At 41.0% G+C, this 25,007-nt stretch overlaps 1 protein-coding gene across 1 annotated transcript in view; it reads right to left on the bottom strand.

The window, feature by feature from the left end:
* SESTD1 (SEC14 and spectrin domain containing 1) overlaps positions 1-25,007 on the bottom strand; it is a 1,957,182-nt gene that overhangs the window by 847,553 nt on the left and 1,084,622 nt on the right. The window lies entirely within an intron of this gene.

Raw genomic sequence — 25,007 nt, 5'->3', positions numbered from 1 at the left:
AGCACCACGTGCTGGGGTAGAAACATCCAAAGGGATGGTGTCTGATAAATCACTAGAAGCCACAGTAGTAGGCAAAATTTCAGAGGCCGATTCAATTGAAGTAGCAGGAGCCTCGGTAGTAGTCATGGATTCGGCTGAGGATAGACCGGTTTTCTCGGTTTCGGCCGAAACAGAGACACTCGCGGTTTGCTTATCCGTGGTTTCGGCCGAAACCGCGGACCGCGAGTGTCAGTCTTTTTCTTTGCGTTTTTTAATTATTTGGGTAGTCGGATGATCCGACGGCATATTGTACGCAAAATCTGAGCCGAAAAACTGTTCAGCAAACTCCGACCGACGCCTAAGCGTTCGTCGGTTGAAGGAAGCACAGGCTAAACAGGCAGCTACGTCGTGGTCTGGGCCTAAACAAGGTAGGCAGTAAGAGTGGAAATCTTTATGAGGTATTTGTGTCGCACAAGTTAAGCAATTATTTACGTTTTCTGACATCGGCTGAGGCAAGAAAAAGGTCCCCAACGGGTACTTAGCTTTTAGAAGTCTTCGAAGTAGTATTCGGTAGTAGGAATCTCTGGATCTGACCGACCGGCACTTGCGAACAGCTTCTGCTTCGGGCGCCACGCGGCAAGAAAGACTGGGGAAAATGGCGTCGGCTGATGCTTTTATACCCGAAGACCAGCAGAGATGACGTCGGGTGAAGTGCGACATCAGCCGAAGCCGGACCCAGACTTTGGAATCTGGCCGACCGAAGGGCTGCCTGACGACAGGACAACCCATTTGTTATGACTGCAGATGCATCCATGAAGGACATCCCTAGAAATACCACAGAGGGGAAGGAGGGAGGGTAACCTTGACTGCAGATGCATACCTATCGGACATCTACATTTATGGTAGGTACAAAACTGTACTATGTCCTTCAAGGATGCATCTGCAGTCCTTACATATGGGTAGAATACCATAGCCAAGCTGGGGGTGGTAGGATCTAAGAAAAGGATGGTGTAGCTAAAATGCCTTGCAGGACTGCCGTAGCAAAGCCTGCTCTGGATCTGGAATATAAGGGTAAATTGTAATGCTTGGAGAATGTATGCACGGAGCTCCATGTAGCAGCTTCTAAAATGTCCTTGGTAGCCACCCCTCTTAAAAAGGCTGTGGAGGTGGCTGTTGCTCTGGTGGAATGAGGCCTAATGTTAGTTGGCACATCTTTTCCATGAAAGGAGTAGCAGAACTGAATGCAATTTCCTATCCATTTTGAAATTGTCTGTTTAGAAATTGCTTTTCCTTGTACACCAACAGCATATGCTACAAAGAGTGGGTCAGTTTTTCTGTAAGTTTTGGTTCTGTCCAAGTAGTATCGCAACTGCCTGTGGATGTCCAAAGTATGCAGAAGTTTCTCTCCTTTATTTTGTGGATTTGGAAAGAAGGTAGGCAGGTGAATAACTTGATTCAGTGAGACCCTGGATACCACCTTTGGCATGAATGAAGGATTGGGTCTCAATGAAACTCTGTCCTGATGAAAAATAAGGAATGGTTGAACTGCCATGAGGGCCTGTAATTCAGATACTCTTCTTGCTGAGGTTATGGCCAGAAGAAAGGCAGTCTTCCAAGACAGGAACTGTAGTTCTGAAGATGCTGCTGGTTCAAAGGGAGGTAGAGTTAATTTTTCCAACATGAAATTAAGGTCCCAAGTTGGTACTGGTGGTTTCCTTGGAGGATTGATGTTTTTAATTCCTCTTAGAAACTGCCTTAGGAGAGGATGAGAGAAAACAGGTGGATCAGTATTGTATTCTGCTGAAATTGCTGAAGCATGAATTTTTATGGAAGAGTAAGAAAGGCCATTTTGGAGCATTTCTGCCAAGTATTCCAGGATGGCCCTTTGTGGTGTTCCAGGCGCAAAATCTCTTCCATTTTGCTGAGTATGCCTTTCTTGTGGAAGGCCGGCGAGCTTCCATGATGATATCCTTCACTCTCTTAGATAACTTATAATGGTGAGGAGTCAAGGTATTCTCCAGGCTGTCAGCTGCAAGGTTTTCAGGCTGGAGTGCAGAGTTTTGTAATTGTGCTGTGTCAGGAGAAGTGTCCACTGCGGTAGAGGCCACGGTTTCGTGCGTGACAAGCTCCTCAACAGTGGATACCAGTGTTGTCTTAGCCAGTCCGGAGCTATCAGAATCACTTTTGGCTGCTCTGTCCTGATCTTCAGTAAGACCTTGGTCATTAATGGAAGAGGAGGAAATGCATACACTGTTAGAGCATTCCAGCTGAAAGAGAGGGCGTCCACTTTCCATGCTTGTGGGTGGTATGTCCTTGAGCAGAATTTCTTCACTGATGGTTGCGGTGAGAGGCAAAAAGATCTATGTCCGGCCTCCCCCATGATTGCGTTATCTGAAGGAAGATGTCTGGGTGCAGCATCCATTCGTGTGGATCCATGATATTTCTGCTTAGGCTGTCCGCCAGTATATTGCCTTTTCCTGGCACAAACTGGGATTGCAGCTCTATGTTGAGTTTTAGGGCAAGTTCCCAAAGATTCATTGCCAGCCTGCAAAGAGGGTAGGAATGGGTACCTCCTTGTTTGTTTATGTACCACATAACTGTGGTATTGTCTGTCCTTATTAGCAGGTGGCCTTTGATGCATAAAGTGTTTGAAGGCCTCGACTGCATGCATCACCGCCAGCATTTCCTTTTGGTTTATGTACATGCGCAATTCTTTTTGTGACTATAGCCCTTGGATGCATCTGTCTTCCATGTGTGCTCCCCATCCATGGTCTGAAGCGTCCGTTGTAATGGTTTGGCTGGTTAATGGTTTGCTGAAGGGCAGGCCCCTGTTTAAATGGCTTGCTTGAGCCCACCACAAGAATTCCTTTTGTAGGGATGGAATAAGTGGTATCAAGGCTTCTAGGCTGTGACTGTGCTGAGACCATAAACTCCTTAGGTACCATTGTAGTTTCCTCATATGCAGCCTTGCCTGTGGAACCAGAAGAATGCAGGATGCCATGTAACCCAGGGCCTGCAGGATTTTCCTTGCAGTCAGCTGAGTTTGTTTTGTCAGATTTTTGAAATAATCCGGTAGTTGTCTTTGTTTTTCTTCTGTGAGAAAAGCCATTTGGGTGGTTGTATCTAGTTCCGCACCCAGAAAAGTTATTCTTTGGGATGGCACAAGTCTTGATTTGTGAATGTTGACTGTGTATCCCAAAGCCTGAAGTAGGTGGATGGCATAATTCAATTGCTTTACCAAAGTTTGCTGGCTGTCCGCTTGTATAAGGCAGTCGTCCAGATATGGGTATATTTGAATCCCCTGAAGTCTGCAGTGTGCAATTACTGATGCCAGGCATTTCGTGAATACTCTGGGCGCAGTAGATAAGCTAAAGGGCAATGCTGAGAATTGATAATGTTCTGAACCTGCAAGAAATCTGAGGTGTCTTCTGCAACTTTGTCTGATAGGAACATGCAGGTATGCCTCCTTGAGGTCCAGAGTTACCAGCCAAGACCCCTTGCCCAGCATGGGAAGGAGTTGCTATAGGGTTAGCATTTTGAATTTTGGCACAATGAGATAAGTATTCAGTGCGGACAAGTCGAGAATAGGCCTCCATTGATTTTCTTTTCTTGGTACAAGGAATAGTCTGGAATAAAATCCTTGGCCTTGTTCTGTGAGAGGAACCTTTTCTATAGCTTTCATTTGTAATAGGTTGGAAATTTGTTTTAAAGCCTCTGCCCTTTGATTTGGTGGCAGGTTTGGCATGCCTTTTCTTTTTGGTAATGTATGAAAATGGAACCTGTATCCTTTGACTATTATCTGCAGTGTCCATTTGTCTCTTGTAATACTGTGCCAATTTTTTGAGAATAAAGATATCTTTCCGCCCAAAGGTGCTTCCAATTGAGCCCTGGTTGGCGGGGTCAAGGTTAAGTCATTGAGTCTGTCCTTGTGCAGCAGTTGTAGGTCCTGTACTACCTCTCTGGTTAGGTGGCTGCCATTGACGTCCTCTGTAGGAGCCTCTAGCTTGCCCTCTACCTCTGGCATGCCTGTTCTTGCCTCTTTGAAATCTCTCAGTGTCTGGAAAGGACCAATTCTTAGAAGGCCAATTTCTGCTGAATCTAGGTGGATGGACCTGGAGGAAATCTTTGATTGTTTGTACAGATTTAGCCTTTTCCTCAGATTTCTTTAAGACCTCCTGGGCAGTGGAGCCAAATAACTTTTGCTTGTCCAGTGGCGCATCCAGAAGTTTTGCTTTAACATGGTCTGGTAGAGTTTGTTCCTTCAGCCAAGCATGCCTACGTATGACTGCACCTGTCATTGCTGACCTACATGAAGCTTCCAATGCATCATAACCACACTGCAAGAAATGGTTGCTAACCTGCTGGGAGTTATGTACCAGATCCTGAAGGGACTTGCGATCTAGGGGTTCAGGTGAAGACAGTTTTTTATGCAATTCATCTAACAAATACTCTTGGTACTGTATCATATGGAATTGACAATTTAATGCCCTCATAGAAAGAGTGGAAGAAGTATACACTTTTTTACCCCATCTCTCTAAAGCCCTGGACTCCCTTTCAGAAGGGAGTAGATTTTTAGTAGTGGCAGTTGCAACCCCTTTAGGGCCCTGGGAGATAGTTTCTGGGTCAGAAGAGTGGGCCTTGTAAAGGAAATGATGCGAGTCCGGGACCCTGTAGTACCTATTGGGTTTCACAGGAGCCGGAGGAAGGGAGTCAGGGGTAACACTAGACTCAGAGTACACATCATCAATGACATTCAAAACAGGAGGAATAGCCAAAGGCCTATGCTAAAAGGTCCTTAATCTCTTCCTGAAATTAGAGAATTCTTGGCCCTGCCATTTAAAATGCTCTCTCATGGAGTGAAGTGTCTCCCCAAAGGACAGCTCTTCAGGAGGGGAGGCTGAGGGAATAGATTTCTCTGCATCAGAATCCCCGTAGGCCGTAAAGGCCTCCTCCTGGTAGTCTGATAGAGCAGAGCCATCTGAGGCCTCATCCGAGGACTGGGGATCAGTGGGCTCAACCCTGGGCCTTTTGTCTAGAGGAGGTTGGGAGCCCCTGTCCGGGTGTGGCTGACAGCCCCTAATTAAGGAAATAAGGTCCTCAGCTAAACTTAAAATTTGTGAACCTGTAGTGGATCCCTGAGGAATAACCCTGGGAGGCAGAGTTTTAGGCTGTTTAGCCACTTTAGCCCTAGTGAATGCCTTAATGGACATGGATGCAGGAGGCCTGGCTGCTCCACGTGCTGGGGTAGTTTTGTCCAGGGAAATGGTGTCGGAAGTTTCCAAAACACCGGTTTCTGAGGAAAATTCTATAACCGACTCCGAGGAGGCCTCCGGGGTCGAGGTTGTCGGTTGTGCGGTTTCGCCGGTCAGAAGTACCAAGGACTCTGTTTCAGTCGAGACCGAGACACTCGCGGTAGGCCTAGGGGTGGTTTCAGCCGAAACCACGGTCCGCGTGTGTCGGTCCTTGTCCTTCCGTTTTTTGGTTAAATGTGAAGTCGGAGTCTCCGACGGCATATTATAACAGTAACTAGCCCCAAAAAATTCCTCTGCAAACTCCGCCCGACGCCTGAGAGTGCGTCGATTGAAGGAGGCACAGGCAGTACAGGCCGAGACGTCGTGGTCTGGGCCTAGGCAGGGGAGGCAGCAGGAATGGAAATCCTTATGAGGTATTTGTTTCACACATGTTAAGCAATTATTAACTTTAAGCATTTGATCTAACATCGGCTGAGGCAAGAAAGAGTCCCCAACGGGGTACTTAGCTTTTGAAGTCTTCGGTAGCTGAAATTACAGGAGCTGGCCGACCGGCACTTGCGAACTGCTTCTGCTTCGGGCACCACGCGGCAAGAAAGACTGAGGAAGATGGCGTCAGCTGACGCTTTTATACCCCAGGCGCTCTGACGTCGGGGAAAGGGCAACATCAGCCGACGCCGGACCCAGACTTTGGAATCCGGCCGACCGAAGGGCTGCCTGAGGCAGGACAACCCATATGTAAGGACTGCAGATGCATCCTTGAAGGACATCCCAAATGTGATGACTACAACAGTGAAACATGAAGAACATCCACTACTGTTTTCTCGTGTGCAGCTCCAGCAATGGGATCATGAGAAAAGCTGATGCCATGGAGACTGGGACCTCAAGAATACCCCTACAGACAAACAGTCCCTTCCGGTCATGTCTTGAAAAGTACAGTTTTGTACCTACCATAAATGTAGATGTCCAATAGGTATGCATCTGCATTCCTCACATATGGGTTGCCCTGCCTCAGGTAGCCCTTCAGTCATCCGGATTCCAAAGTCTGGGTCCGGCGTCGGCTGATGTCACCCTTTCCCTGACGTCAGAGCGCCTGGGGTATAAAAGAATCAGCCGACGCCATCTTCCTCAGTTTTTCTTGCCCCAGATGCCAGGTGCCCTCTAAGGAAGGCTAAATTTGGAGAAATGTAATAAATTCCAAACATGCACAGACAAATACATAAATATATGTATAAATATAAAACAAATGCACCATAATAGATAACCCCAGCTAGCTATGAGGGGGATAAGTACCCAAGAAATACCACAGAGGGGAAGGAGGGAGGGAAACCTGACTGCAGATGCATACCTATCGGACATCTACATTTATGGTAGGTACAAAACTGTACTATGTCCTTCAAGAATGCATCTGCAGTCCTCACATATGGGTAGAATACCATAGCCAATCTGGGGATGGTAGGATCTATGTAAAGGAAGGTGTAGCTAAAATGCCCTGCAGGACTGCCGTAGCAAAGCCTGCTCTGGATCTGGAATATAAAGGTAAATTATAATGCTTGGAAAATGTATGCACGGAGCTCCATGTAGCAGCTTCTAAAATGTCCTTGGTAGCCACCCCTCTTAAGAAGGCTGTGGAGGTGGCTGTGGCTCTGGTGGAATGAGGTCTAATGTTAGTTGGCACAGTTTTGCCATGAAAGGAGTAACAAAAACAAATGTAATTTCCTACCCATTTTGAAATTGTCTGTTTGGAAATTGCTTTTCCTTGTGCACTAGCAGCATATGCTACAAACAGTTGGTCAGTTTTTCTGTAACTTTTAGTTCTGTCCAAGTAGTAGCGCAACTGTCTGTGAATGTCCAGGGTATGCAGAAGTTTCTCCTCTTTGTTTTGTGGATTTGGAAAGAAGGTAGGCAGGTGAATAGCTTGGTTCAATGAGACCCTGGATACCACCTTTGGCATAAATGAAGGACTGGTTCTCAATGAAACTCTGTCCTGATGAAAAATAAGAAATGGTTGTACTGCCATGAGGGCCTGTAACTCAGATACTCTTCTTGCTGAGGTTATGGCCAGAAGGAAGGCAGTCTTCCAAGACAGGAACTGTAGCTCTGAAGATGCTGCTGGTTCAAAGGGAGGCAGTGTCAGCTTTTCCAACACGAAGTTAAGGTCCCATGTAGGCACTGGTGGTGTCCTTGGAGGATTGATGTTTTTAATTCCTCTTAGAAACTGTCTTAGGAGAGGATGAGAGAAGACTGGTGGGTCAGTATTGTATCCTGCTGAAATTGCTGAAGCATGAATTTTAATAGAAGAGTAAGAAAGGCCATTGTGGAGCATTTCTGCCAAGTATTCCAGGATATGTGCCATGTTCATGACTGCCGCATCTAGGCCCTTTGTGGTGTTCCAAGTGCGGAATCTTTTCCATTTTGCTGAATAAGCCTTTCTTGTGGAAGGCCGGTGAGCTTCCATGATGATATCTTTCACTCTCTTGGATAGCTTATCCTGGGAAGGAGTCAAGGTATTCTCCAGGCTGTTAATTGTAAGGTTTTCAGGTTGGAATGCAGAGTTTTGTAATTGTGCTGTGTCAGGAGAAGTGGCCATTGAAGTAGAGGCCATGGTTTTGTTCGTGACATGCTCTTTAACAGTGGGTACCAGTGCTGTCTTGGCCAGTCCGGAGCTATCAGAATCACTTTTGGCTGCTCTGTCCTGATCTTCAGTAAGACCTTGGTCATTAATGGAAGCGGTGGGAATGCATACACTGTTAGAGTTCTCCAGCTGAAAGAGAGGGCACCCACTTTCCATGCTTGTGGGTGGTATGTCCTTGAGCAGAATTTCTTCAGCTGATGATTGTGGTGGGAGGCAAAAAGATCTTTGTCCGGCCTCCCCCATGATTGCGTTATCTGAAGGAAGATGTCGGGGTGCAGCATCCATTCGTGTGCATCCATGATATTTCTGCTTAGGCTGTCCGCCAGTATATTGTCTTTTCCTGGCACAAACTGTGATTGCAGCTCTATATTGAGTTTTAGGGAAAGTTCCCATAGATTCATTGTCAGTCTGCAAAGAGGGTAGGAATGGGTACCTCCTTGCTTGTTTATGTACCACATAACTGTGGTGTTGTCTGTCCTTATTAGCAGGTGGCCTTGATGTAGAAAGGGTTTGAAGGCCTCGATTGCATGTATCACTGCCAGCATTTCCTTTTGGTTTATGAGCATGTGTAGCTCCTTTTGTGATCATAGTCCTTGAATACATCTGCCCTCCATGTGTGCTCCCCAACCGTGGTCTGAAGCATCCGTTGTAATGGTTTGGCTGGCTATTGGTTTGCTGAAGGGCAGACCCAAGTTTGACTGGCTTGCTTGAGCCCACCACAGAAATTCCTTTTGGAGGCAAGGAATGAGTGGGATCAAAGTTTCTAAGCTGTGACTGTGCTGAGTCCATAAACTGCTTAGGTACCATTGTAGTTTTCTCATATGCAGCCTTGCTTGTGGAATCAGAAGAATGCAAGATGCCATGTAACCCAGGGCCTGCAGGATTTTCCTTGCAGTCAGCTGAGTTTGTCTTGTCAGATTCTTGAAGTAATCCGGTAGTTGTCTGTTTTTCTTCTGTGAGAAAAGCCATTTGGTTGGTTGTGTCTAGATCCGCACCCAGAAAGGTTATTCTTTGGGATGGAACAAGTCTTGATTTGTGAATGTTGACTGTATATCCCAAGGCCTGAAGTAGGTGGATGGCATAATTCAAGTGTTTCAACAAAGTTTGTTGGCTGTCCGCTTGTATAAGGCAGTCGTCCAGATATGGGTATATTTGAATCCCCTGAAGGCTGCAATGTGCAATTACTGATGCCAGGCATTTCGTGAATACTCTGGGCGCAGTAGATAAGCCAAAGGGCAATGCTGAGAATTGATATTGCTCTGAACCTGCAAGAAATCTGAGGTGTCTTCTGCAACTTTGTCTGATAGGGACATGCAGGTATGCCTCCTTGAGGTCTAGAGTTACCAGCCAAGACCCCTTGCCCAGCATGGGAAGGAGCTGCTGTAGAGTCAGCATTTTGAATTTTGGCACAATGAGATAAGTATTCAGTGCGGACAAGTCGAGAATAGGCCTCCATTGTTTTTCTTTTCTTGGAACAAGAAACAGTCTGGAATAAAATCCTTGGCCTTGTTCTGAAAGAGGAACCTTTTCTACAGCTTTCATTTGCATTAAGCTGGAGATTGGTTTCAAAGCCTCTGCCTTTTGATTTGGTGGCAGGTCTGGCATGCCTTTTCTTTTTGGCAATGTGTGAAAATGGAACCTGTATCCTTTGTCTATTATTTGCAGTGTCCATTTGTCCCTTGTAATACTGTGCCAATTTTCTGAGAATGAAGAAAGCTTTCCGCCCAAAGGTGCTTCTAATTGAGCCCTGGTTGGCGGAGTCAAAGTAAAGTCATTGAGTCTGTCCTTGTGCAGCAGTTGTAGGTCCTGCACTACCTCTTTGGTTGGGAGGCTGCCATTGACGTCCTCTGTAGGAGCCTCTAGCTTGCCCTCTACCTCTGGCACGCCTGTTCTTGCCTCTCTGAAATCTCTCCGTGTCCGGAAAGGACCAATTCTTGGTAGGCCAATTTCTGCTGAATCTTGGTGGTTGTACTTGGAGAAAATCTTTTACTGTTTGTACAGATTTTGCCTTTTCCTCAAATTTCTTTAAGACCTCCTGAGCAGTGGAGCCAAATAACTTTTGCTTTTCCAGTGGAGCATCCAGAAGCTTTGCTTTAACATGGTCTGGCAGAGATTGTTCCTTCAGCCAAGCATGCCTACGTATGACTGCACTTGTCATAGCTGACCTACATGAAGCTTCCAATGCATCATAACCACACTGTACGAAATGGTGCTAACCTGCTGGGAGTTATGCACCAGATCCTGAAGTGATTTGCGATCTAGGGGTTCAGGAGAAGACAGTTTCTTATGCAATTCATCTAACAAATACTCTTGGTACTGTATCATATGAAATTGACAATTTAATGCCCTCATAGAAAGAGTAGCTGAAGTATACACTTTTTTACCCCATCTCTCTAAAGCCCTGGACTCCCTTTCAGAGGGAAGTGGATTTTTAGAAGTGGCAGCTGCAACCCCTTTAGGGCCCTGGGAAATAGTTTCTGGATCAGCAGAGTGGGCCTTGTAAAGAAAAAGATGTGAGTCTGGGACCCTGCAGTACCTATCGGGTTTAACAGGGGCCGGAGGAAGAGTGTCAGGGGTTATGCTAGACTCAAGAGTACACATCATCAATGACATTTAAAACAGGAGGAATAGCCAAAGGTCTATGCTGAGGTAAATGCAGTAAAGTCCTTAATCTCTTCCTGGAATCAGAGAATTCCTGACCCTGCCATTTGAAATGCTCTCTCAGTGTGAAGGGTCTCCCCGAAGGATAGTTCTTCAGGAGGGGAGGCCGAGGGGATAGATTCCTCTGCATCAGAATCCTCGTAGGCCGAAAAAGCCTCTTCCTGGTAGTCAGAGAGGGCAGAGCCATCAGAGGCCTCATCTGAGGAGTGGGGATCAGAGGACTCAACCCTGGGCCTTTTGTCTAGAGGAGGTTGAGAGCCCCTAATTAAGGAGATAAGGTCCTCTGCTAAACTTAGAATCTGTGAACCTGTAGAGGGTCCCTGAAGAATAACCCTGGGAGGCATGGTTTTTGTGTGTTTAGCAGCTTTAGCCCAGGTGAAAGCCTTTATGGACATGGAAGCAGGAGGCCTGGCTGCACCACGTGCTGGTGTAGTTTTGTCTAGAGGAATGGCGTCGGAAGCTTCCAAGACACCAGTTCCTGAAGGAAATTCAATAACCGACTCGGTAGCGGCCTCCGGGGCCGAGGTTGTCGGTTGAGCGGTTTCGGTGGACAGAAGTACCAAGGACTCGGTTTCAGCCGAGACACTCGCGGTAGGCCTAGCCGTGGTTTCAGCCGAAACTGCGGTCCACATGTGTCGGTCCTTGTCCTTCCATTTCTTAGCTAAATGGGGAGTCGGAGTCTCCGACGGCATGTTGTAGGAGTAACTAGCCCCAAAAAATTCCTCTGCAAACTCCGCCTGACGCCTAAGAGTGCGTTGATTGAAGGAAGCACAGGCTGAACAGGCCGAGACGTCGTGGTCTGGGCCTAGGCAGGGGAGGCAGTAAGAGTGGAAATCCTTATGAGGTATTTGTTTCCCACAAGTTAAGCAATTATTAACTTTATCTGACATCGGCTGAGGCAAGAAAGAGTCCCCAACGGGGTACTTAGCTTTTGAAGTCTTCGGTTAGCTGAATTACAGGAGCTGGCCGACCGGCACTTGCGAACTGCTTCTGCTTCGGGCACCACGCAGCAAGAAAGACTGAGGAAGATGGCATCGGCTGATGCTTTTATACCCCAGGCGCTCTGACGTCGGGGAAAGGGCAACATCAGCCGACGCCGGATCCAGACTTTGGAATCCGGCTGACCGAAGGGCTGCCTGAGGCAGGGCAACCCATATGTGAGGACTGCAGATGCATCCTTGAAGGACATCAACTGAACCTTTCCATGTAACTTGACTTGGAGAACGAATACCTTCTATTTGTGAAAGACCAGCAGAGCTCCAATAAAACGACTATTCTTAATGGTTCCACATCGGACCCGGGGAAGCTGAGAAAGAATCTCAATTTCTGCAGATATTTCACAGTGTAAACTAATACTCTAGGAACGTTTCCTGCAATTACACCTGTACTGGGCACTAACCCAGACAAAGACGGATGTGCAAGGTCCTGCTTCTGCATTAGGCTGCATTTTGTGAAAACCCCTGGCACAGCAGCTAAACCACAGGGCATGGATGTAAACTGCTAAGTGGGATCCCCCACTATGAATATTAGAAAGCATCTGAAGTACCTGCATATGAGAATATGTACGCAAGCATCCTTCAGATCCAGAGTTAGCAACAGTGTGTGAAAAAACAGGATGGATAAGAGAATTTGGTAGGTAAGCATCTTGAACTTTGACAACTGCTGAGAATTAACTGGTATTGCAGTACGATGGAAAAGAGCCTTCAAACTCCTGTTTTTCAAGGTAAGCCTGGAAAACCTTCTTGATTTTCTTAAGAATTGTCTTATTAAATTTAGCATAAAAAATGCAAGAGGGCGTGTTATGTATAATCCCCAAGCAAAAAAAAAAAATACTTTGAGAGGAAGTTCCTATGGGTAATCTGATGCTCACAATGACATTTACTTTCACTGTCAGGGACAGGCATGCAATACTTAGGCCTAAGAATGCTCGCAACCATAGCCAATCAGCAGCAAAGGCAACCAAACTAAGAATTTTAGCAGCAATAAAGAAAACAGAATTTTCCCTAGCTGAGTTCTAATCAGCCCAGTTCTGGATTGTGACTGAACCCAAACTAAAAAAATATCTATCAGCACAGCAGACCAACTGCTGTAACATGGCAAGAAAGAAACAGTGAGGGGTAGCTACTCTTAATACTGGGTACAGCCATGTCCCTGGGGAGAAGAAGCCAGCCTGACCAGGGGCAGCATGCAAAGTTTAAGGTTAGACCTCAACTCCAGCTGTGTTCCCAAAGGTTACAGCTGCAACAATGATCGGTACAAAGAACATATTAATGATTCTTATGTGTTTCCCCCAAAACTTCACCAGCAACTTCCAGGAAAAGTAAGTGAAGCTAGAGGCTATTCTAAGCATTGTAATTAGTCTGTGGGGCATCAGCAAACAAAGAATCATCTGGCAGAGATGCAATCGGGTGCGTGTTAGGTGGGATGACTTTTTTTTTTATTTACTTAAAAAGATCCAGGCCTTGCAAAAGGCAACATTCAGGGCAAACAACTACACAAGAAAAATGCAGCATGCAAGGAAACCGTGAAAAATCACAAATCCACAATTCAGACTTAAATACAAGGAACACATAATCCTGAAATGATTATAAAAGAATGACAATATTACCGCTATAAATAGAATTAGAAGCCATGGTAATTAATCATCCCAAATAAATATAATTAGAAATATCAATACTTCTGATGTGTAAAAGTAATGCAAAAGTGGAGAGAGGTGCTCTGGAAGGACATGAGCATAGAAAAGTGCTGAGGAAAATGTAACACTGGATTGAGAAGTACGAGTGTTGAAGATATTAGGTAAGTAACTAGAAAGGAAATTGCTTAAGAAGAGGGACAACTTCTTAGGAAAAGCTGTCACAAAAAGAACAGTTATAATAAAAGTGTGAGGAACTGTATTGCCACATAATGATTACTACAAAGTGAGCAAGTTGAAATGTAATGGTAGCATTTGCGAATATACAGTATATCCATTGAGTGACATTAACTCATATCTCTACAACATTTACAGCTACTGTTGCAGTTCTGGGTCTAAGTAATGAGGTACCTGCCAAAGCAAAACCCAATCAAGCAAAGTTCCATCTCCATGCAGTTCACAGAATCACAGGTTACTAGGCTAATGGCCCTGGGGCTCTTACAAGCCTAGCCAAGAGTTTATCCCCAAAAAAGAAACCTCAGTCAGCACCTGTCACCCCTGTCAGTGAGGGACAAAGGTGGACCTCCTGGGCAAAATTTGTGCTTTCCTATCCACTCAAGGTTCTGCTTGAAGAGGGACAGCGACGTACTCTGTTTGACATGCATGGGAAGTCTATTCCAGAGACGGGGCAGCCTCTGGTAGAGAGACTCGTCTCCCCAGCAGGTTTAGTTGATGTTGCATATTAGATTTAAGCCTACTGAATAGGTAATGCATGAGAAGTTAAGCTTACAGATATGGAGCACCTCTAGTACGGCAAGGTCCGATATTGCCTTGTAGATGAGACACAGATCACCTCTGAGCAATCTGTATGATAGCGAGTAGAGCGATAGTGATTTAAGCCTGTCCGCACAGGATAGGTGTTGGAAGGCATAGATTTTCTTTGTGAGGTATTTCTGTGGCCTTACCATTTGGTGCAGGTGTTTGGAGAGATACATACCAAACTGGGCATTATACTCAATTATAGGTCTAATGAGGGAGGAGTACAGAGAGGTAATAACCTCCTTTTTTTCTGGATGCAATCTCTTTACTTATGAGATGAACCAAATAAAAGGCAATTTTGACCACTGCTGCCACATGATGGTCGAATGTGAGATTGTTGTCAACCTGAGTACCCAGGGTCTCTCACCACAGGTTGTGTGCTTAGGGGTTGCCATTGATGTGGTAATCAGTAGGAGCCGTGTTTTGTCGAGTGGTATGATAAAGCATACGACATTAGAAGATGGACTAATAGCACAGAAATACATGCAGGCTCACGCACACACACATGTGCTCATGCCCGCACACACTTTTTCTCTCATTTGACAGGACAGTGCTCAATCTTGGAGAATGATGGTGTTATACCTCTAATGCCTATATCAGTAAATTAAAATATGCTCAACCTTTCTCTCCCTCCGAGATGTACAATGATCACAGTGAGTTAATGTTTGTATTTTGCTCATATTCCTGTTCAGAAGACTAATTTCAAAACCAGATGCAAATGGAATTTTCACTGGAAATAAGATCTCTAAAAAAAGTACATTAATGGTCTCTCTTACTGTGGATGGAATGTTCACAGGAGATATCCCTAAAATGTGTACACTGCGGTCTTTCTGTGTGCTTTAAGCAAAAAAAAAAACAAAAAAAAAAAAAACGGAAATGCTTGCTTGCTTGATGCAAACCTAAGGCAGTCTCTACTACTGTAAGAATGTGAGCAATTAGCTCAGAGATTAAGAAATGTGTTTAATTAATTTTATTTATTTATTTATTTATTGACACTTGGTAACCAGGAAAGTCCGACTGGGCCAGAAACCTATTTTCAGCAGAGGCCCAGGAAGAAAGGCTCCAACAGTGATTAGAAAAATTGAGAATAGCAGTAAAACATATAACATCAAATTAAAAAAAAAAACATTGGATAGACACATGATACAACTGGGGGTAGGAAAAGTACATATACTTTAACATTTTGGATAGAAAAAATTAGTATCACATAAGAAATGTTTTACAACATATACATAGCCCGCTTTAGGCACCAGTGAACCCTGCGGTCGCTGGGGGGATCCCAACCACAGCAGGTTGCTTTACCATGATATTTTGCAACAGCTCTGTCAAACCAACAAAAGCTAGAACAACTATTTTGTGTACTTAATAAGCCAGATGGGTAATAAGCTGCATTTATATCTCCTTTAAAATTCTAAGAAATCTCTGGTTATAGTAATAGTATTTTATTAAGCAACAAGCTTCACAATTCCATTAAATATTTTACCACTTACATAGTGCCCCTTCCTTAGTTAAACCCTGCTAATGGGCATTCACTCCAGTAAAACTAATAACCGAGCCAACTTTAAGTACTTGCAAGACCCGTGTTTGCAAGGGGGCCCCCCTTAGTCATCCTTGACTGTGTGTAGGGCCCCCCAAAAAAGCTGCTGCTGGCTGAGGAAAAATGAGGAGAAAAAATATATTAATTTCCTCATTATGCTCTTTAACGTGAACAGGTCTGTGATATGACCCCATTAAGAAAATCTGATGCTTATGATCTTCAGGGATGGTTTTCTTTTTCAGAGAGTTTTATAAACACTGACAGAACACCAGCTACTGCAACTTTCAACTTCTTTGCAAAAGAATTCATTGCAATACCTATAATAGCAGAATAAAGGCTCAAAATCATGAACATGTTCAAAATATTACACTAATTCAATTAAAAAGTTAATAGTAACAACGGCTTTTTCATCAGAGTTTTATACTTATTTGTCCAATAAATAAAAGATGATGTCTGGATTTATTGACTGTCTGTAATCCTGAATGATTTATAAGCAAATCAAATGTTTTACAAGAGAAAGAGCACAACTATGAGAAAGATCAGGGAAGATAAATAAAAATGACTTACCCCCACTGCTGCTTGACGAATGCTCAACGGCAGTCACTGATCTGGTGTGACAATACCAGTGTTGCAGTGTATTGCTATTTGCTGAAATAAGTACAAAACTAGTATTGCTATGGCTCATGCATGTGTGTGTGTGTGTGTGTGTGTGTGTGTAAAAAATGTCAGTGATTTTTATCTGTATACACACCCAGTAATGCCAGAACAAAACATTCTTCTGTGTATCAGTTAAAAATGTAGCTAACAAGTAATTATTTTTCAAAAGTAATGAATAAAATATATCTTCTAAAACTCTGGGAGCTCCCACTCCCCAGACTGTATAAATGGAAACATGGAGCTCGCTTAATCATCCTTGACTGTGTGGGGGCCCCCACAAAGGCTGTTGCTGGGTTGGGAAAATGAGTAGGAAACTGTATTAATTTTCTGATTATGCACTTTAACCTGAACAGGGGTTTCATATGACTCTGTTAGGATAAATCTGATAATGGCCTCTTCTCTCAGCTGCACCCATTCTAAAACCAGCTCTGCTCAGATGTGTGTGTACAGAAAACTGCTGTAGGTTGTGTGTGTGTGTGTGGGGGGGGGGATTGTGTGGTTATTACTTCTTTAATTGTCTTCACAGTCAAACCTTAGAGGTGTGCACATGAGGTTATTATAGCTTGTGTTTGGGCTGAAGACAGTGTGTTTATTCTTTTCTTTTACTTTTCTGACAGACCTCAGAGGTGTAGAAAGAAGGTTACTATAGATTGTTCAGGGGTAGTGTACAGTCTAGGAGCAACAAAGTTATTTTTTTTCACTTTCCTCACAATCACACTTCAAGCATGTGTGCAGGTAGCTACCTTTGACAGTAGCTTCAGGGTACTACAAAAAAGAATACCTAACCCAAGAAGAGGAGACAATTTCAATGATTTAGAGAGTCTAGAGTTACATTGGATATTTAAGATTAGAGCACAGAAGCCTCCAGGCCTTAACAGCTACGTCAGCATTAGGTCACATTTGAAGAAACGGAAACATCACCGACTGTTTTTTATATCTAGATATAGATACATGCTCTGCTATTATACATATGATTTTATAACTAAGCATATATAGGTATCTAATGATCGTTCAGCGTTATCTTCTAGCCTTACTTATCTATCTTTGGTGGACTTACAATATACACACATTTTTTATATACATCCTGTACATAACAATATATGTTTTAAGATTATGATGGGTGTTATCACCCTCATTTTATCCCTTTTTATACATTCTCTATTCATCATGCAGGTCTTTTATGAGATATAGAACCTTATTCCTTATTTGGATTAATTAATATCAAGATGAATATTATGAATTATGTGTATATAATAATTTGTCTTTTTTTCGATGTCTTCTGTCGATGTATTCTTATTTTATCTTATATTTTAACTATCTATATATTCATTCGTTTTGCAACGTAGCATGATATAATTCTAAGGAACCTTAACTAATATAACAAAATTATGAATATTTATATATTTATTTATTTTGTATGGTTTCAGATGCAGACACAACATACATACTTCTTAAGAACATTGTTTTGTATATATGTTCTGCTGATGCACTTTGATATATTTCATATAATATTTATTTTCATATTTAGGTTTTTTATATACAGATTTGAGTTCTATACATGATTAAATTTGTATATAATTATTTTGATATTTTTATATACACTTCTTATTTATTTATTTATGAAATTAATGTTCATTTTATATTTAGTTATCAGCACCCATGTACTTTAAAATTCAATAAATATTTATAGTAAATTAATTATATATAATAGATTTTAAACCTAAATTTATATTATGAATATACCATGTAGTTCAGTCCTTCCTCATTAGCATACAAAATTCCTCCCAATATTTTACATTAATATTAAAATAATTCATTTGGATGCAAGACAAGGTTTACAATAAGACTAACATTTTATTCTGATTTTATTCCTTTTTCACTTTATATGACATAGACTTATTGTTTTATTCATTCATCTATGTATGCTTTTTGTAAGAGTGAAAAGGATGTTAATAAGAAATGTTCACTTTTTACATCGAATATATACAAGAGCTGTTTTGTTTTCAATTCCATTTTAGTATTAAATACTACAGCTTTATAACCTATGCGGCATAGCTTTAAATGAGTTCTCTATGCTTCTTTAGTAAATGAATATGTAATTGAGTAATTATTCAATTGATTAACCAATTAAGCTATACTGCTAACAGGTATATAAGATGTGGATTATTACATTGTTTTAAACTTGTCTGAAGAAGCGTGCATTGGCAGCACGCGAAAGCGCTTACTCTTTTTTGGATTTTATACAATAAAGCTGCTAACTCTTTTTTGGATTTTATACAATAAAGCTGCTATATCGTTCGTGGTGGTGGTCTACCTGCTTTCTTGATTACTACTGGTTTTTTGTGGTCGACCAACTTTGAGGGAAAGGTGTGTCTTTTTCATCTTTGAACTGTTTCTGCTGCTGATTTTCACCATCTCCCTACACGATGGATAATTCGTCTGTAGAACTGGACTACCATCCTGACAGAATAATGTCAAATTCTAAGTGGGTTCATTTAACGGAACAGAAACCCAACCCACTTTTAAATATGGATCTATCTACATCTTTTAATACAACAGAATCAGGTACTGTAAACTTACTCAATGACTAATCCTTTTTACAAGGAACTAGAAAATGACTTGTATAAACTTTTTAGGCTGATATGGCAACGCCGCCACTTAGAGGCATGCCTTCATCATAAAGTAGTACCGAGGGGAATGAGGGTGCTTTGTATGCCCTCTTACGGCAATAGCCACCCGGCACTTCTGAAAAATTGGCAAAAGCTGAACATTGAGCTTGGGTTCAAATATATTCAATTAATCATTGACTATTTTCAGCCTATAGAAAATGAATTATTAACTAAAACTGATTCGCTATATAAAGATTTAAGCAAGCGGTTCAAAGGGGAAATATTTGTCAACAAAATCGATGGTCTTATCAACCAGATTGCTGCATATGGAGAACGCTTGCAAGCAATCAAATTACGTAAACTACAGAGAGATGTACAAGACTTTGCGAATGGTCAAGTCTTTGTATGGCCACGATATAATCAGAGAGAGGGGCAACAACGGACCGAAAGGGTTGAAGGAAGAACAAGGAGATCGACCATTGAGAGGGAAGACCATACCCCTTTAACTACATCCACTATGTCTTGTGATGTCAACACGGCGGAAGCAACGCGTGTCCATAGATCCACTACGGATGACGGCACACCCCCACCCAACCAGCTAGCACTTCTAAACCAACATGGACCTGGAGCCAGACCCAAATTACAACAAACCAACTTGGATTCTTTTTTACCACTGCCTGTACACGAAAGAAGAGTCGAGGGGAAGATCAACCAGCCATGGCAGACGGAAAAGAAGGTTGTCAGGAGAACCGACGAGCAAGAGGGGGCGAGGAAAGGACTGAACGACTTGGTTTTTAATTTATCGGATAGAATACTGACGGAGACAGATTACAAACTCTTGAATAAAGGACTGAGCTTCATACCGGCTCAAGTTAGTAATGTTTCCATCATATTAACTGAGCTGCGTTTATTTACACGTAACATAGCTTTGGCACTTTTCTTTAAAGAAACTACAATGAACAATGTGAGTGTGAATGAGAGAGATAATATTTTTGAATGTTATAAAAGAAAAAGTACTTTTTCACCTACGACACATCCTTATATAGAATGCTTCCTTAAAGCATGTGAAAATGATTTATACACACATTACGCAAACTATAAGAAAGGTACTCTTGCATTATTTCATAATATTTCTAAAGAGGAAAGGACAGCCATGAATAATTTAGCTAAAGATGAAACTGTGATACTTAGACCTGCAGATAAGGGAGGCGGGATTGTTGTATTAAATCATGTTGACTACTTAACATACATGGATATAATGTTAAAAGATGACCTCACATATAAGGAGATAGATAAGAAAACAATAGATAAACTAATATATGAGGTACATCATGATCTATATGACATGATGGTTACCAGACAAATAAGCTATGATTTTTACTTGTTTTTACTTATTGAACATCCGTTAATTCCATACATAAAAGGGCTACCTAAGATGCACAAGGGCATAACACCCCCACCCTTACCCCATAGTAGTAGGCCACCAGTGGGTCACGGAAAACATTTCAATATTTATTGAAAAGAAACTGAAACCAATAGTAAATAATGTCACTACAATTTTAAAAGACTCGTATCAATTAATTCAACATCTTAATGGTTTACAAAAACGAATATCTGAAAAACCTCTATTAGTCACTCTAGATGTGCAGAGCCTCTTCACGGCAATACCAAATACTTATGGTTTAGAGGCTATAAGATACATATTGAACAATTGTGGGGCATATAACAATAGTGAACAGATTTTACTTAACGCATTATTAGAAATAGTCCTTACCAAGAACGTAATGATGTTCAATAATTCTTATTATATACAACAGTGGGGGGTGGCCATGGGCACCCCCTGCGCTAATTCATACACGAATCTGGTTGTATATAAATGGGAAACCACATGCCTATTTTCTCATCCTGCATTCCATCAGGTATTGGCATATTTCAGATTTGTGGATGACGTGCTATTAATTTGGGATGGAACACCAGAGGAACTTAAATTATTTGTAGAAGATCTAGAGAAAACTACAGATTTCCTCAGATTTTCAATAGAATATTCCTACTCTAATGTTAATTTTTTAGATCTTAACATCAGAAAAGAAAATCAAGGTAAATTAGTTACATCCCTTTACAGAAAAGAGTGTTGGAAAAACTCCTTATTAGAATATGACAGCATGCACCCAAGATTTATTTTTTCCAATATCATAAAAGGACAATTCACTAGATTAAATAGGATTTGTCAAGATAAAGCTGAATGCAATGCTGAATTTCATAAACTAGAACAGTTGCTTCTTGACAGAGGCTACAACCAACACAATATAACGGTTGTAAAAGATAAATTTTTGAATGATGCCGACTATAAACCCAGGATGTTATTTCAACATCGAGATGATACTAGATACCCAGAACATCAAGAATATAAATCAGTCAGATGTATTATCAGCTATACTAGTGACAATGAACATATCACTAACATTATCAGGAATAATTGGTCTATACTAACCACCAATGAAGAAATAAAGAAATTAATAGGTAATAAAGCATCCTTCACATACAAGAATATGAAGAACTTAAAAAGAATTTTATGTAATGAAAAATCTTTTAAAATCGACAGACATGAAACTAATAGGGGTACTATTCCCTGTGGAGGATGTAGTTCATGTAAATGGATATCGGCTGACAATACATTTCAACATCCGGAATTATTGTATGATTTTGATATTAGCTGTTCAGCCAGCTGTATTGATACTAATGTAATTTATTTAGCTACTTGTGTGTCATGCCCGGCTTTTTATGTGGGCATGACAACCAGAAGATTAAGGGATAGAATACAAGAGCATTTATATGCAATAAGAAAGAAAGATGTAAAAAATGCCCTTTCCAAACATATCATTGAATTCCCAAACCATACATTTGCCTTCAGGGTACTACAAAAAAGAATACCTAACCCAAGAAGAGGAGACAATTTCAATGATTTAGAGAGTCTAGAGTTACATTGGATATTTAAGATTAGAGCACAGAAGCCTCCAGGCCTTAACAGTTACGTCAGCATTAGGTCACATTTGAAGAAACGGAAACATCACTGACTGTTTTTTATATCTAGATATAGATACATGCTCTGCTATTATACATATGATTTTATAACTAAGCATATATAGGTATCTAATGATCTTTCAGCGTTATCTTCTAGCCTTACTTATCTATCTTTGGTGGACTTACAATATACACACATATTTTTTATATACATCCTGTACATAACAATATATGTTTTAAGATTATGATGGGTGTTATCACCCTCATTTTATCCCTTTTTATACATTCTCTATTCATCATGCAGGTCTTTTATGAGATATAGAACCTTATTCCTTATTTGGATTAATTAATATCAAGATGAATATTATGAATTATGTGTATATAATAATTTGTCTTTTTTCGATGTCTTCTGTCGATGTATTCTTATTTTATCTTATATTTTAACTATCTATATATTTATTCGTTTTGCAACGTAGCATGATATAATTCTAAGGAACCTTAACTAATATAACAAAATTATGAATATTTATATATTTATTTATTTTGTATGGTTTCAGATGCAGACACAACATACATACTTCTTAAGAACATTGTTTTGTATATATGTTCTGCTGATGCATTTTGATATATTTCATATAATATTTATTTTCATATTTAGGTTTTTTATACAGATTTGAGTTCTATACATGATTAAATTTGTATATAATTATTTTGATATTTTTATATACACTTCTTATTTATTTATTTATGAAATTAATGTTCATTTTATATTTAGTTATCAGCACCCATGTACTTTAAAATTCAATAAATATTTATAGTAAATTAATTATATATAATAGATTTTAAACCTAAATTTATATTATGAATATACCATGTAGTTCAGTCCTTCCTCATTAGCATACAAAATTCCTCCCAATATTTTACATTAATATCAAAATAATTTATTTGGATGCAAGACAAGGTTTACAATAAGACTAACATTTTATTCTGATTTTATTCTTTTTCACTTTATATGACATAGACTTATTGTTTTATTCATTCATCTATGTATGCTTTTGTAAGAGTGAAAAGGATGTTAATAAGAAATGTTCACTTTTTACATCGAATATATACAAGAGCTGTTTTGTTTTCAATTCCATTTTAGTATTAAATACTACAGCTTTATAACCTATGCGGCATAGCTTTAAATGAGTTCTCTATGCTTCTTTAGTAAATGAATATGTAATTGAGTAATTATTCAACTTGATTAACCAATTAAGCTATACTGCTATCAGGTATATAAGATGTGGATTATTACATTGTTTTAAACTTGTCTGAAGAAGCGTGCATTGGCAGCACGCGAAAGCGCTTACTCTTTTTTGGATTTTATACAATAAAGCTGCTAACTCTTTTTTGGATTTTATACAATAAAGCTGCTATATCGTTCATGGTGGTGGTCTACCTGCTTTCTTGATTACTACTGGTTTTTTGTGGTCGACCAACTTTGAGGGAAAGGTGTGTCTTTTTCATCTTTGAGACCTCAGAGGTGTAGAAAGAAGGTTACTATAGATTGTTCAGGGGTAGTGTACAGTCTAGGAGCAACAAAGTTATTTTTTTTCACTTTCCTCACAATCACACTTCAAGCATGTGTGCAGGTAGCTACCTTTGACAGTTTGGGTTGAGGAACAAGAAGGCATGCTATGTATAAGTATGTCAGCATTCACTTGAAATACATGACTGTAGAAATTTGAATCTCTGCTTTCATCCCAGTCTAACACCAGAGGGATGCATAAGCAGTCTTTTTTGGGGGTTAGGGAGGAAGACAGTTCCAAGATAGGACCTGTGTATCCAGACAACTGAATTGTTAGTTTATCGTGAGTTACTATTTTGTCATCTTTGAACAGTAAGTCTTTAGTACAACCTTGATTAAAAAGTTGGAAAAGTGCTCTAAATGTATTTCAGAAAATGTATAACCCTATGGCCTCTTGGGCCCTGGCTTATTTGAGTTAATTCCTAAATGATTATTACTGCACTGGCGTGGTCATGAAAGGATGCAAGGAAAACTGAAGCTGAACAGCAACACAATTTCTTTCCTTAATCAAACTTTCTGTTCAAGCCATCATTGGATAAAAAGGTTATGTAAAAGAAAACAAAACTTTTAAATGCATGTCAGAGAGCATATAGGAAGATGCAACTTCTTGAAAAAGTTAAAGAATAAAGCAAAATTTGAGAAAAGGAAGAAGAAAGTAAAGTGCATAGCATGGAAAGCCCAAGATGGTGGATGGGGGGAGATCGGGGGAAGACTGGAGGGTGTGTGTGTGTGTCAGTGTGTGTGCGTGTCAGTGTGTGCGTGTCAGTGTGTGCGTGTCAGTGTGTGCGTGTCAGTGTGCGTCTCAGTGTGTGCGTCTCAGTGTGTGTGTCTCAGTGTGTGTGTGTGTCTCAGTGTGTGTGTGTGTCTCAGTGTGTGTGTGTGTCTCAGTGTGTGTGTCTCAGTGTGTGTGTGTCTCAGTACGCCTAGGGCACCATTTCCCCTAAGTCCAAACCTGTACATAGCGTTCCTGCAATGTATCATTGGTGCAACTAAATTCCAGTAACTGTAAATGTCTGTTTGCGAGATGGGCCAACATAGTGTGGTACACAGGCCTGCTGTAATTAAGAGCACTATAGCTACAGGTCAGTCAGTTTGCAGCATGAACTAAAAGGTTGCTTAGGAGGGGTATCAGCGATAGGGTAATATGTAGACTGGAAGTGCCTATGGGGCCCCCAACTTGACATCTGCTGGGGGCCCCAAAAATGCTAACACCAGCCCTGAACATAAGACAAATAGGTTGGATAATAGGCACTAGAAAAAGCACAGACATTTGTTTGTTTTAGACAGGAAGGTGTTAACCTTAAGGAAAATTAGTGAAGTGAAAGGAGTTAAAGGATAGAAGTAAAAGTGATATTTAAACGTAAGGATAAGTTGTTGGGGAGATTTTGAATGTGTTATCTTAAGAAGTTAAGAATTAGTGGGAAGGGAAATGTAGACAGAGAGGAAAGCATATGAGGGGTGAAAGGAGAAAAAATAAAGTTAGTAGGGGAATTAGGAAGTTAGAGAGAGAGATGAGTGGAGTGAGACAAAGAAAAATAGGAAGGTGGGGGTTAAACATTTGTTGTAGGGCATGGCCAGATCCATGAGTTGATTAGGTGGGGGTTTTTTTAGTGTAAGCTTGAACTTTTTGGTAATATC

The sequence above is a fragment of the Protopterus annectens genome, chromosome 6.part0 (assembly GCF_019279795.1).
Source record: "Protopterus annectens isolate FY-2018-M chromosome 6.part0, PAN1.0, whole genome shotgun sequence".
Taxonomy (NCBI): Eukaryota; Metazoa; Chordata; order Ceratodontiformes; family Protopteridae; genus Protopterus; species Protopterus annectens.
This window is presented reverse-complemented; position numbering and strand designations above follow the sequence as displayed.